The sequence below is a fragment of the Neoarius graeffei genome, chromosome 14, assembly GCF_027579695.1.
Source record: "Neoarius graeffei isolate fNeoGra1 chromosome 14, fNeoGra1.pri, whole genome shotgun sequence".
Classification (NCBI taxonomy): Eukaryota; Metazoa; Chordata; class Actinopteri; order Siluriformes; family Ariidae; genus Neoarius; species Neoarius graeffei.
In genome coordinates, this window is record NC_083582.1 from 74,217,015 (window position 1) to 74,231,298 (window position 14,284).

The following is a 14,284-nucleotide window of genomic DNA, read 5'->3' on the forward strand; positions in this document are numbered from 1 at the left end:
CTAATATACAGTAGTGTGAAAAAGTTTTAGGCACATCTGAAGAAATGCTGGAGAGCAACGATGCCTTCACCTTCAAAAATAATGAAATTAAATGTTTCTACATTAAAAAATATATATAAAGAGGAACAGTGAACGCTGGTAAATGAAAGAAAGTCAGTATTTGGTGTAAGACGACCCTTTGTTTAAAAAAAAATAGCAGTCTCAGGTACAGTGAGTGCAGTTTTATAAGGAAATGAGCTGTAAGATTTTTGAGCATCTTGCAGAACCAGACACACTTCTTCTGGACACTTTGACTGTCACATTTGCTTCTTGATTTTGCACCAAAACCCAGTAGCCTTTATGATGTTTTCTGTTTTCATCTGAAAAGTGCTCTCTTAAAATGTAATATTCTGCTCAGATACAAACTTTTTTTTTTTTGGTAGCATTTAATTTTGTGCTAGAAAAAACAAACAAACAAACAAACAAACAAACAAACAAACAAAAATGAACGTTTGGACTCTAAAATGTTTTTTGTAATGTTTTAACTTGATAATGTATCCATCCATCCATCCATCCATCCATCCATTATCTCTAGCCGCTTTATCCTGTTCTACAGGGTCGCAGGCGAGCCGGAGCCTAACCCAGCTGACTACGGGCAAAAGGCGGGGTACACCCTGGACAAGTCGCCAGGTCATCACAGGGCTGACACATAGACACAGACAACCATTCACACTCACATTCACACCTACGCTCAATTTAGAGTCACCAGTTAACCTAACCTGCATGTCTTTGGACTGTGGGGGAAACCGGAGCACCCGGAGGAAACCCACGCGGACACGGGGAGAACATGCAAACTCCGTACAGAAAGGCCCTCGCCGGCCCCGGGGCTCGAACCCGGACCTTCTTGCTGTGAGGCGACAGCGCTAACCACTACACCACCGTGCCGCCCACAGTAGAAATCATAAAATAGAAATCTATAGCAAAGTTTGTATAAAAAATAGGATGCCTAAGACTTTTGGACAGTACTGTATATCATATCGTACACTACCGTTCAAAAGTTTGGGGTCACCCAGACACTTTTGTGTTTTCCATGAAAAGTCACACTTTTATTTCCCACCATAAGTTGTAAAATGAATAGAAAATATAGTCGAGACATTTTTCTGGCCATTTTGAGCATTTAATCGACCCCACAAATGTGATGCTCCAGAAACTCAATCTGCTCAAAGGAAGGTCAGTTTTATAGCTTCTCTAAAGAGCTCGACAGTTTTCAGCTGTGCTAACATGATTGTACAAGGGTTTTCTAATCATCCATTAGCCTTCTGAGGCAATGAGCAAACACATTGTACCATTAGAACACTGGAGTGAGAGTTGCTGGAAATGGGCCTCTATACACCTATGGAGATATTGCACCAAAAACCAGACATTTGCAGCTAGAATAGTCATTTACCACATTAGCAATGTATAGAGTGGATTTCTGATTAGTTTAAAGTGATCTTCATTGAAAAGAACAGTGCTTTTCTTTCAAAAATAAGGACATTTCAAAGTGACCCCAAACTTTTGAACGGTAGTGTGTATAGAAGATTATTTTTCTCCCACATGAGACATTTCTGTTTGTTTTCCAGTGAATTTCCCAGCAGGGTGGGTTGGATCCAATCTGGCAACCCGGACAGGAGGCAGCTTTCCTCGCTCGTACTGTAAACTTCCCTCTGTGAAATGACACCGAGACAGTGAGATCAGACCAGATCGGATCAGATCGGATCAGAGCCCGAACTGCGTTTAGGATCTGTGTATGATTCGAGTGTGTGTAGGCGATTCATCAGCAGTGAAGCTCGGGGAAGTTTCTGGATCCTGATGGTGAGTTCAGTGGGATTAATTTCACTGTCTAATCCACAGTGGATTAGACACACAGATATGAATCGGATCTAATAACATGGGAAACAGTTTGTTATTTACAGCAGTGGATGGTCGTTGAATGCTATTCAAAAGGATGCGTCATTCATTCATGCAGATGTTTTGTGTTAGGAGTTTGGGAAAGTGTGCCAGCTGTTGTGCTGATGTTTTTATCTTAATGCACTTTGTGTCAGATTAAAACAAGGTCATAAACTAATCAAGTAGCCTAATGCACTCAGATGAACCCGGACAGAGGGAAAACCTGCACTGTCCTGCACACACTCCTGTCGGTGGAGGAGCTTTCTGTTTTCATCCTTCATGTTTAATACTTATGATGTTTGTATTTCCTGTAAACAGACATGATTCGGAGGAAATACCCCAAATATTTCACCCAGTTTTTAATATCCTGTACTCCTGTTATTATGGAAGCCTGTTTCTGCCACTTGGTACATAGTAGCCTGTGTCATAATAATGAGAACATCTCATTACTATGAGAGAGCAAATCATTATTATACAACCCCGATTCCAAAAAAGTTGGGACAAAGTACAAATTGTAAATAAAAACTGGATGCAATGATGTGGAAGTTTCAAAATTCCATATTTTATTCAGAATAGAACATAGATGACATGTCAAATGTTTAAACTGAGAAAATGTATCATTTAAAGAGAAAAATTAGGTGATTTTAAATTTCATGACAACAACACATCTCAAAAAAGTTGGGACAAGGCCATGTTTCCCACTGTGAGACATCCCCTTTTCTCTTTACAACAGTCTGTAAACGTCTGGGGACTGAGGAGACAAGTTGCTCAAGTTTAGGGATAGGAATGTTAACCCATTTTTGTCTAATGTAGGATTCTAGTTGCTCAACTGTCTTAGGTCTTTTTTGTCGTATCTTCCGTTTTATGATGCGCCAAATGTTTTCTATGGGTGAAAGATCTGGACTGCAGGCTGGCCAGTTCAGTACCCGGACCCTTCTTCTACGCAGCCATGATGCTGTAATTGATGCAGTATGTGGTTTGGCATTGTCATGTTGGAAAATGCAAGGTCTTCCCTGAAAGAGACGTCGTCTGGATGGGAGCATATGTTGCTCTAGAACCTGGATATACCTTTCAGCATTGATGGTGTCTTTCCAGATGTGTAAGCTGCCCATGCCACACGCACTAATGCAACCCCATACCATCAGAGACGCAGGCTTCTGAACTGAGCGCTGATAACAACTTGGGTCGTCCTTCTCCTCTTTAGTCCGAATGGCACGGCATCCCTGATTTCCATAAAGAACTTCAAATTTTGATTCGTCTGACCATAGAACAGTTTTCCACTTTGCCACAGTCCATTTTAAATGAGCCTTGGCCCAGAGAAGACGTCTGCGCTTCTGGATCGTGTTTAGATACGGCTTCTTCTTTGAACTATAGAGTTTTAGCTGGCAACGGTGGATGGCACGGTGAATTGTGTTCACAGATAATGTTCTCTGGAAATATTCCTGAGCCCATTTTGTGATTTCCAATACAGAAGCATGCCTGTATGTGATGCAGTGCCGTCTAAGGGCCCGAAGATCACGGGCACCCAGTATGGTTTTCCGGCCTTGACCCTTACGCACAGAGATTCTTCCAGATTCTCTGAATCTTTTGATGATATTATGCACTATAGATGATGATATGTTCAAACTCTTTGCAATTTTACACTGTCGAACTCCTTTCTGATATTGCTCCACTATTTGTCGGCGCAGAATTAGGGGGATTGGTGATCCTCTTCCCATCTTTACTTCTGAGAGCCGCTGCCACTCCAAGATGCTCTTTTTATACCCAGTCATGTTAATGACCTATTGCCAATTGACCTAATGAGTTGCAATTTGGTCCTCCAGCTGTTCCTTTTTTGTACCTTTAACTTTTCCAGCCTCTTATTACCCCTGTCCCAACTTTTTTGAGATGTGTTGCTGTCATGAAATTTCAAATGAGCCAATATTTGGCATGAAATTTCAAAATGTCTCATTTTCGACATTTGATATGTCGTTTATGTTCTATTGTGAATACAATATCAGTTTTTGAGATTTGTAAATTATTGCATTCCGTTTTTATTTACAATTTGTACTTTGTCCCAACTTTTTTGGAATCGGGGTTGTAAGATAGCAAGTAATAATCATGAGATGCTAAGTCATGGGATAGGATTTCCTTATTATAAGATAGCAAGTAATAATCATGAGATACTAAGTCATGGGATAGGTTTTCATAATTATGACATAGCAAGTAATGAGATTCTAAGTCATGGGATAGGCTTTTATTACTATGAGATAGCAAGTAACGAGATACTAAGTCATGGGATAGGCTTTTATTACTATGGGATAGCAAGTAATAATCATGAGATACTAAGTCATGGGATAGACTTTCATTATTATGAGATAGCAAGTAATAATCATGAGATACTAAGTCATGGGATAGACTTTCATTATTATGAGATAGCAAGTAATAATCATGAGATACTAAGTCATGGGATAGACTTTCATTATTATGAGATAGCAAGTAATAATCATGAGATGCTAAGTCATGGGATAGGCTTTTATTACTATGAGATAGCAAGTAATAATCATGAGATACTACAGTAATTCATGGGATAGGATTTCCTTATTATAAGATAGCAAGTAATAATCATGATATACTAAGTCATGGGATAGGCTTTCATAATTATGACATAGCAAGTAATGAGATTCTAAGTCATGGGATAGGCTTTTATTACTATGAGATAGCAAGTAATGAGATACTAAGTCATGGGATAGGCTTTCATTATTATGAGATAGCAAGTCATGAGATACTAAGTCATGGGATAGGCTTTTATTACTATGAGATAGCAAGTAATGAGATACTAAGTCATGGGATAGGCTTTTATCAGATAGCAAGTAACAATCATGAGATACTAAGTCATGAGATAGGATTTCCTTTTTATGAGACAGCAAGTCATAATTATGAGATACTAAGCCATGGGATGAGCTTTTGTTATTATGAGATAGGAAGTCCTAATTATGTGAAAATTATCTCATTATTATGAGATATTAAGTCATTATTATGAGAATGTAAGTCATAATTATGAGGAACTTTCTCATTATTATGGTAGTGGAAACAGGCTCCCATACATTACCACGTGATAGTATTATGTGAGTGAATTAGAGCAGTAAGAAGAAACGGGGGAGTAAGCTTGAGGAATCTGGCTCTGTATGAGAGAGAGGGAGAGAGTGTTTGGCCTCAAACATCCATAAACTGAGTAATTATGCCTGAAAGTCAGTAGTCAGGGAAAGCAAACACACCTGCGACTGTCTTAAGTGCCTTTAAGGTCACGGAACAAAGATCCCATTTTCAAGCACACACTCATCAGATATATAATTTTAATCAACAAACTAATTCTTTAACTTCACATATATTGCCAGATCTCCAGAGCTTTGCTAAAGGCCCAGATTATTTCCTGTGAAAAGGCTTGATTTTTGGCAGCTGACGAAGGGACTAGAGATTAGATTAACGATTTGTGATTTGACATGTTTTTATCTGCCAATTTGGCAAAAACGTTCAATGCTGATTTGTGAACATACACTGATGAAGCCTGCATGTACTTTAGTGCACTGCTAATGTTTGATAGCTCTCTAACTTCACCCACTTATACAAATATACAAACTGAAGCCTGTGGTTAAAGAAGGAAGTTCGCTTTAATTCTTCAACTTGTGACTCCTAAATGTAAATTGTGTTTAGAAAAATAAAGAATGACTCAATCCTCAAACACGAAGATAGATTTTGGAAACTTGGGTATCAGAATCATTTCTGAAGCTCACACTTGTACCAAATGTTCATGTGAAACCTTTATGACAGAAACTCATGCTGTATTTACCACAATTCTGGTAGCACTTGAAGGTACCATGAGTTTCCCTGCCATTTTCTTGTCAAAGTATTTTTTTTCCTTTTTTTAATCAGTATACACAATAAACGACCAGTTGAGTGTATAACATGTCTAAATGTTTACCAACTGAGCTGCCATTTCCTATGGTATACCAATCTTTGTAAGAAATGATCTGGCAACCCTGTGTATCAGTGCACCCGTGTTTACAGTGTCACACTATCGCACCTGTGGAATCTGGAAAGTTGACATTTCAGGCAGCAGTCGTACCGTTTCAGGTGTAATAAAACCATAATTCTGTTTAACCTAAACTAAAATATGTAGGGTTTCAGCACTCCTAAGTTCGAACATAAGCTCTACAGTGTGTCGCAAGGAGATCATATTTTCTAATCAAAATTAGAGCCAAATTATCTTTATTGTGCTTTATAATATTATCATTGTACAATACTGGAGAGATAAGTGTATTTACCATGGGTTTTAATTTTTTTTTTTTGTGAAAGTCATTTCGTAACTCGAACTTGACTCTTGCACAGTTCTGGAAAGTCTGGAAAGAAAATAGTCATTTACTAGTCATTTACCAGGCCTGTTTCAAAAGTATGGAAAATCAGAAGGCATTTTGGGAAAGTTTTGTACGTTCTTATAGCTGTTTCAGGAAGACTCAAGGCACCAAGTTTTTAAACCTGCTGTCTTTTGTATTGATTTTGTTTTGCACTGATACTGAAAATCTCTATTGTTTAGCACATTTTATTTATTCCATGTCATGATATTTTTAATGGCCTGAAAAAAAAATTGGCGGGATATACTTATAAAGTTTGCAGGGGAAAAAAAGGTTCTGGTAAAACATTTAAAAAGTGGAACAAGGAATTAGCAAAAAAAAAAAAAAAGTCCCTGTAGTAGTGTGTACTAAGTAGTGATTGAAACTGAGGAAGATGAGAAACGGATCTTAAATCCAGGGTTTCACTGTACAGGGATAGAAAACTACAGATCTGACTACTGCTCACACATGCATTCAGCTTATGGCAACCTGACCTACATGTAATGGTGAAAATCACTTCACAAATCTGCACACACTGTACAATACCTCACTACACAGGTACACACACTGTACAATACCTCACTACACAGGTACACACACTGTACAATACCTCACTACACAGGTACACACACTGTACAATACCTCACTACACAGGTACACACACTGTACAATACCTCACTACACAGGTACACACACTGTACAATACCTCACTACACAGGTACACACACTGTACCATACCTCACTACACAGGTACACACTGTACAATACCTCACTACACAGGTACACACTGTACAATACCTCACTACACAGGAATACACACTGTACCATACCTCACTACACAGGAATACACACTGTACAATACCTCACTACACAGGAATACACACTGTACAATACCTCACTACACAGTTACACACACTGTACCATACCTCACTACACAGGAATACACACTGTACAATACCTCACTACACAGGTACACACATTGTACAATACCTCACTACACAGGAATACACACTGTACCATACCTTACTACACAGGAATACACACTGTACAATACCTCACTACACAGGTACACACTATACAATACCTCACTACACAGGAATACACACTGTACAATACCTCACTACACAGGAATACACACTGTACAATACCTCACTACACAGGTACACACACTGTACCATACCTCACTACACAGGAATACACACTGTACAATACCTCACTACACAGGAATACACACTGTACAATACCTCACTACACAGGTACACACACTGTACCATACCTCACTACACAGGAATACACACTGTACAATACCTCACTACACAGGAATACACACTGTACAATACCTCACTACACAGGTACACACACTGTACCATACCTCACTACACAGGAATACACACTGTACAATACCTCACTACACAGGTACACACATTGTACAATACCTCACTACACAGGAATACACACTGTACCATACCTTACTACACAGGAATACACACTGTACAATACCTCACTACACAGGTACACACTATACAATACCTCACTACACAGGAATACACACTGTACAATACCTCACTACACAGGAATACACATTGTACAATACCTCACTACACAGGAATACACACTGTACAATACCTCACTACACAGGAATACACACTGTACCATACCTCACTACACAGGAATACACACTGTACAATACCTCACTACACAGGTACACACACTGTACAATACCTCACTACACAGGTACACACACTGTACAATACCTCACTACACAGGTATACACACTGTACCATACCTCACTACACAGGTACACACTGTACAATACCTCACTACACAGGTACACACACTGTACAATACCTCATTACACAGGTACACACTGTACAATACGTCACTACACAGGTACACACACTGTACAATACCTCACTACACAGGTACACACTGTACAATACCTCACTACACAGGTACACACACTGTACAATACCTCACTACACAGGTACACACACTGTACAATACCTCACTACACAGGTACACACAACTGTACCATACCTCACTACACAGGTACACACACTGTACAATACCTCACTACACAGGTACACACACTGTACAATACCTCACTACACAGGTACACACTGTACAATACCTCAGTACACAGGTACACACTGTACAATACCTCAGTACACAGGTACACACACTGTACAATACCTCACTACACAGGTACACACATTGTACAATACCTCACTACACAGGTACACACTGTACAATACCTCACTACACAGGTACACACTGTACAATACCTCACTACACAGGTACACACTGTACAATACCTCACTACACAGGTACACACATTGTACAATACCTCACTACACAGGTACACACATTGTACAATACCTCACTACACAGGTACACACTGTACAATACCTCACTACACAGGTACACACACTGTACAATACCTCACTACACAGGAATACACACTGTACCATACCTCACTACACAGGTACACACTGTACCATACCTCACTACACAGGTATACACACTGTACCATACCTCACTACACAGGTACACACTGTACAATACCTCACTACACAGGAATACACACTGTACAATACCTCACTACACAGGTACACACTGTACCATACCTCACTACACAGGAATACACACTGTACCATACCTCACTACACAGGAATACACACTGTACAATACCTCACTACACAGGTACACACACTGTACAATACCTCACTACACAGGTACACACTGTACAATACCTCACTACACAGGTACACACACTGTACAATACCTCACTACACAGGTACACACACTGTACAATACCTCACTACACAGGTACACACTGTACAATACCTCAGTACACAGGTACACACACTGTACCATACCTCACTACACAGGAATACACACTGTACAATACCTCACTACACAGGTACACACATTGTACAATACCTCACTACACAGGAATACACACTGTACCATACCTTACTACACAGGAATACACACTGTACAATACCTCACTACACAGGTACACACTATACAATACCTCACTACACAGGAATACACACTGTACAATACCTCACTACACAGGAATACACATTGTACAATACCTCACTACACAGGAATACACACTGTACAATACCTCACTACACAGGAATACACACTGTACCATACCTCACTACACAGGTACACACTGTACAATACCTCACTACACAGGAATACACACTGTACAATACCTCACTACACAGGTACACACTGTACCATACCTCACTACACAGGTACACACTGTACAATACCTCACTACACAGGAATACACACTGTACAATACCTCACTACACAGGTATACACACTGTACCATACCTCACTACACAGGTACACACTGTACAATACCTCACTACACAGGAATACACACTGTACAATACCTCACTACACAGGTACACACTGTACCATACCTCACTACACAGGAATACACACTGTACAATACCTCACTACACAGGTACACACACTGTACAATACCTCACTACACAGGTACACACTGTACAATACCTCACTACACAGGTACACACACTGTACAATACCTCACTACACAGGTACACACACTGTACAATACCTCACTACACAGGTACACACTGTACAATACCTCAGTACACAGGTACACACACTGTACCATACCTCACTACACAGGAATACACACTGTACAATACCTCACTACACAGGTACACACATTGTACAATACCTCACTACACAGGAATACACACTGTACCATACCTTACTACACAGGAATACACACTGTACAATACCTCACTACACAGGTACACACTATACAATACCTCACTACACAGGAATACACACTGTACAATACCTCACTACACAGGAATACACACTGTACAATACCTCACTACACAGGTACACACTGTACCATACCTCACTACACAGGTACACACTGTACAATACCTCACTACACAGGAATACACACTGTACAATACCTCACTACACAGGTATACACACTGTACCATACCTCACTACACAGGTACACACTGTACAATACCTCACTACACAGGAATACACACTGTACAATACCTCACTACACAGGTACACACTGTACCATACCTCACTACACAGGAATACACACTGTACAATACCTCACTACACAGGTACACACACTGTACAATACCTCACTACACAGGTACACACTGTACAATACCTCACTACACAGGTACACACACTGTACAATACCTCACTACACAGGTACACACACTGTACAATACCTCACTACACAGGTACACACTGTACAATACCTCAGTACACAGGTACACACACTGTACCATACCTCACTACACAGGTACACACATTGTACAATACCTCACTACACAGGAATACACACTGTACCATACCTTACTACACAGGAATACACACTGTACAATACCTCACTACACAGGTACACACTATACAATACCTCACTACACAGGAATACACACTGTACAATACCTCACTACACAGGAATACACATTGTACAATACCTCACTACACAGGAATACACACTGTACAATACCTCACTACACAGGAATACACACTGTACCATACCTCACTACACAGGAATACACACTGTACAATACCTCACTACACAGGTACACACACTGTACAATACCTCACTACACAGGTATACACACTGTACCATACCTCACTACACAGGTACACACTGTACAATACCTCACTACACAGGTACACACACTGTACAATACCTCATTACACAGGTACACACTGTACAATACGTCACTACACAGGTACACACACTGTACAATACCTCACTACACAGGTACACACACTGTACAATACCTCACTACACAGGTACACACAACTGTACCATACCTCACTACACAGGTACACACACTGTACAATACCTCACTACACAGGTACACACACTGTACAATACCTCACTACACAGGTACACACTGTACAATACCTCAGTACACAGGTACACACTGTACAATACCTCAGCACACAGGTACACACACTGTACAATACCTCACTACACAGGTACACACATTGTACAATACCTCACTACACAGGTACACACTGTACAATACCTCACTACACAGGTACACACTGTACAATACCTCACTACACAGGTACACACTGTACAATACCTCACTACACAGGTACACACATTGTACAATACCTCACTACACAGGTACACACATTGTACAATACCTCACTACACAGGTACACACTGTACAATACCTCACTACACAGGTACACACACTGTACAATACCTCACTACACAGGAATACACACTGTACCATACCTCACTACACAGGTACACACTGTACCATACCTCACTACACAGGTATACACACTGTACCATACCTCACTACACAGGTACACACTGTACAATACCTCACTACACAGGAATACACACTGTACAATACCTCACTACACAGGTACACACTGTACCATACCTCACTACACAGGAATACACACTGTACCATACCTCACTACACAGGAATACACACTGTACAATACCTCACTACACAGGTACACACACTGTACAATACCTCACTACACAGGTACACACTGTACAATACCTCACTACACAGGTACACACACTGTACAATACCTCACTACACAGGTACACACACTGTACAATACCTCACTACACAGGTACACACTGTACAATACCTCACTATACAGGTACACACTGTACAATACCTCACTACACAGGTACACACACTTTACAATACCTCACTACACAGGTTCACACTGTACAATACCTCACTACACAGGTACACACTGTACAATACCTCACTACACAGGTACACACTGTACAATACCTCAATACACAGGTACACACACTGTACAATTCCTCACTACACAGGTATACACACTGTACCATACCTCACTACACAGATACACACTGTACAATACCTCACTACACAGGTATACACACTGTACCATACCTCACTACACAGATACACACTGTACAATACCTCACTACACAGGTACACACACTGTACAATACCTCAGTACACAGGTACACACACTGTACAATACCTCACTACACAGGTATACACACTGTACCATACCTCACTACACAGATACACACTGTACAATACCTCACTACACAGGTACACACTGTACAATACCTCACTACACAGGTACACACACTGTACAATACCTCACTACACAGGTACACACACTGTACAATACCTCACTACACAGGTATACACACTGTACAATACCTCACTACACAGGTACATACTGTACAATACCTCACTACACAGGTACACACACTGTACAATACCTCACTACACAGGTACACACTGTACAATACGTCACTATACAGGTACACACACTGTACAATACCTCACTACACAGGTACACACTGTACAATACCTCACTACACAGGTACACACACTGTACAATACCTCACTACACAGGTATACACACTGTACCATACCTCACTACACAGGTACACACACTGTACCATACCTCACTACACAAGTACACACACTGTACAATACCTCACTACACAGGTACACACTGTACAATACCTCACTACACAGGTACACACTGTACAATACCTCACTACACAGGTACACACACTGTACAATACCTCACTACACAGGTACACACATTGTACAATACCTCACTACACAGGTACACACTGTACAATACCTCACTACACAGGTACACACTGTACAATACCTCACTACACAGGTACACACACTGTACAATACCTCACTACACAGGTACACACATTGTACAATACCTCACTACACAGGTACACACACTGTACAATACGGTACCTCACTACACAGGTACACACTGTACAATATCTCACTACACAGGTACACACTGTACAATACCTCACTACACAGGTACACACACTGTACAATACCTCACTACACAGGTACACACACTGTACAATACCTCACTACACAGGTATACACACTGTACCATACCTCACTACACAGGTACATACTGTACAATACCTCACTACACAGGTACACACACTGTACAATACCTCACTACACAGGTACACACTGTACAATACGTCACTACACAGGTACACACACTGTACAATACCTCACTACACAGGTACACACTGTACAATACCTCACTACACAGGTACACACACTGTACAATACCTCACTACACAGGTATACACACTGTACCATACCTCACTACACAGGTACACACACTGTACCATACCTCACTACACAAGTACACACACTGTACAATACCTCACTACACAGGTACACACTGTACAATACCTCACTACACAGGTACACACTGTACAATACCTCACTACACAGGTACACACACTGTACAATACCTCACTACACAGGTACACACATTGTACAATACCTCACTACACAGGTACACACTGTACAATACCTCACTACACAGGTACACACTGTACAATACCTCACTACACAGGTACACACACTGTACCATACCTCACTACACAGGTACACACTGTACAATACCTCACTACACAGGTACACACACTGTACAATACCTCACTACACAGGTACACACATTGTACAATACCTCACTACACAGGTACACACACTGTACAATACGGTACCTCACTACACAGGTACACACTGTACAATATCTCACTACACAGGTACACACTGTACAATACCTCACTACACAGGTACACACACTGTACAATACCTCACTACACAGGTACACACACTGTACAATACCTCACTACACAGGTACACACACTGTACAGTACCTCACTACACAGGTACACACACTGTACCATACCTCACTACACAGGTACACACACTACGATACCTCATTATGGAAGCACTTACACTGTACTACTGTCAACACATGTTGAACTGTTGTAAGATTGTAAGACTTTTGCCCAATTTGTGAACAGTCTATCTGTGTGTCTGTATGTGTGTGTGATACTTGAGAGGAATTAGGCCATAGATCTCTCTCTCTCTCTCTCTCTCTCTCTCTCTCTCTCTGTCTCATACACACACCCTACACAGTCC

General features: G+C 40.6%; 1 protein-coding gene across 1 annotated transcript in view; it reads left to right on the plus strand.

Annotated features, from left to right (window-relative positions):
- The first annotated feature begins 1,671 nt into the window (after positions 1 to 1,671).
- Positions 1,672 to 14,284, plus strand: part of lzts2b (leucine zipper, putative tumor suppressor 2b) — an 88,283-nt gene continuing 75,670 nt past the window's right edge. The window contains exon 1 of the mRNA XM_060940304.1: positions 1,672 to 1,833. The gene's annotated coding sequence lies outside the window, so the exon portion shown is untranslated. The remainder of the gene's footprint in view (positions 1,834 to 14,284) is intronic.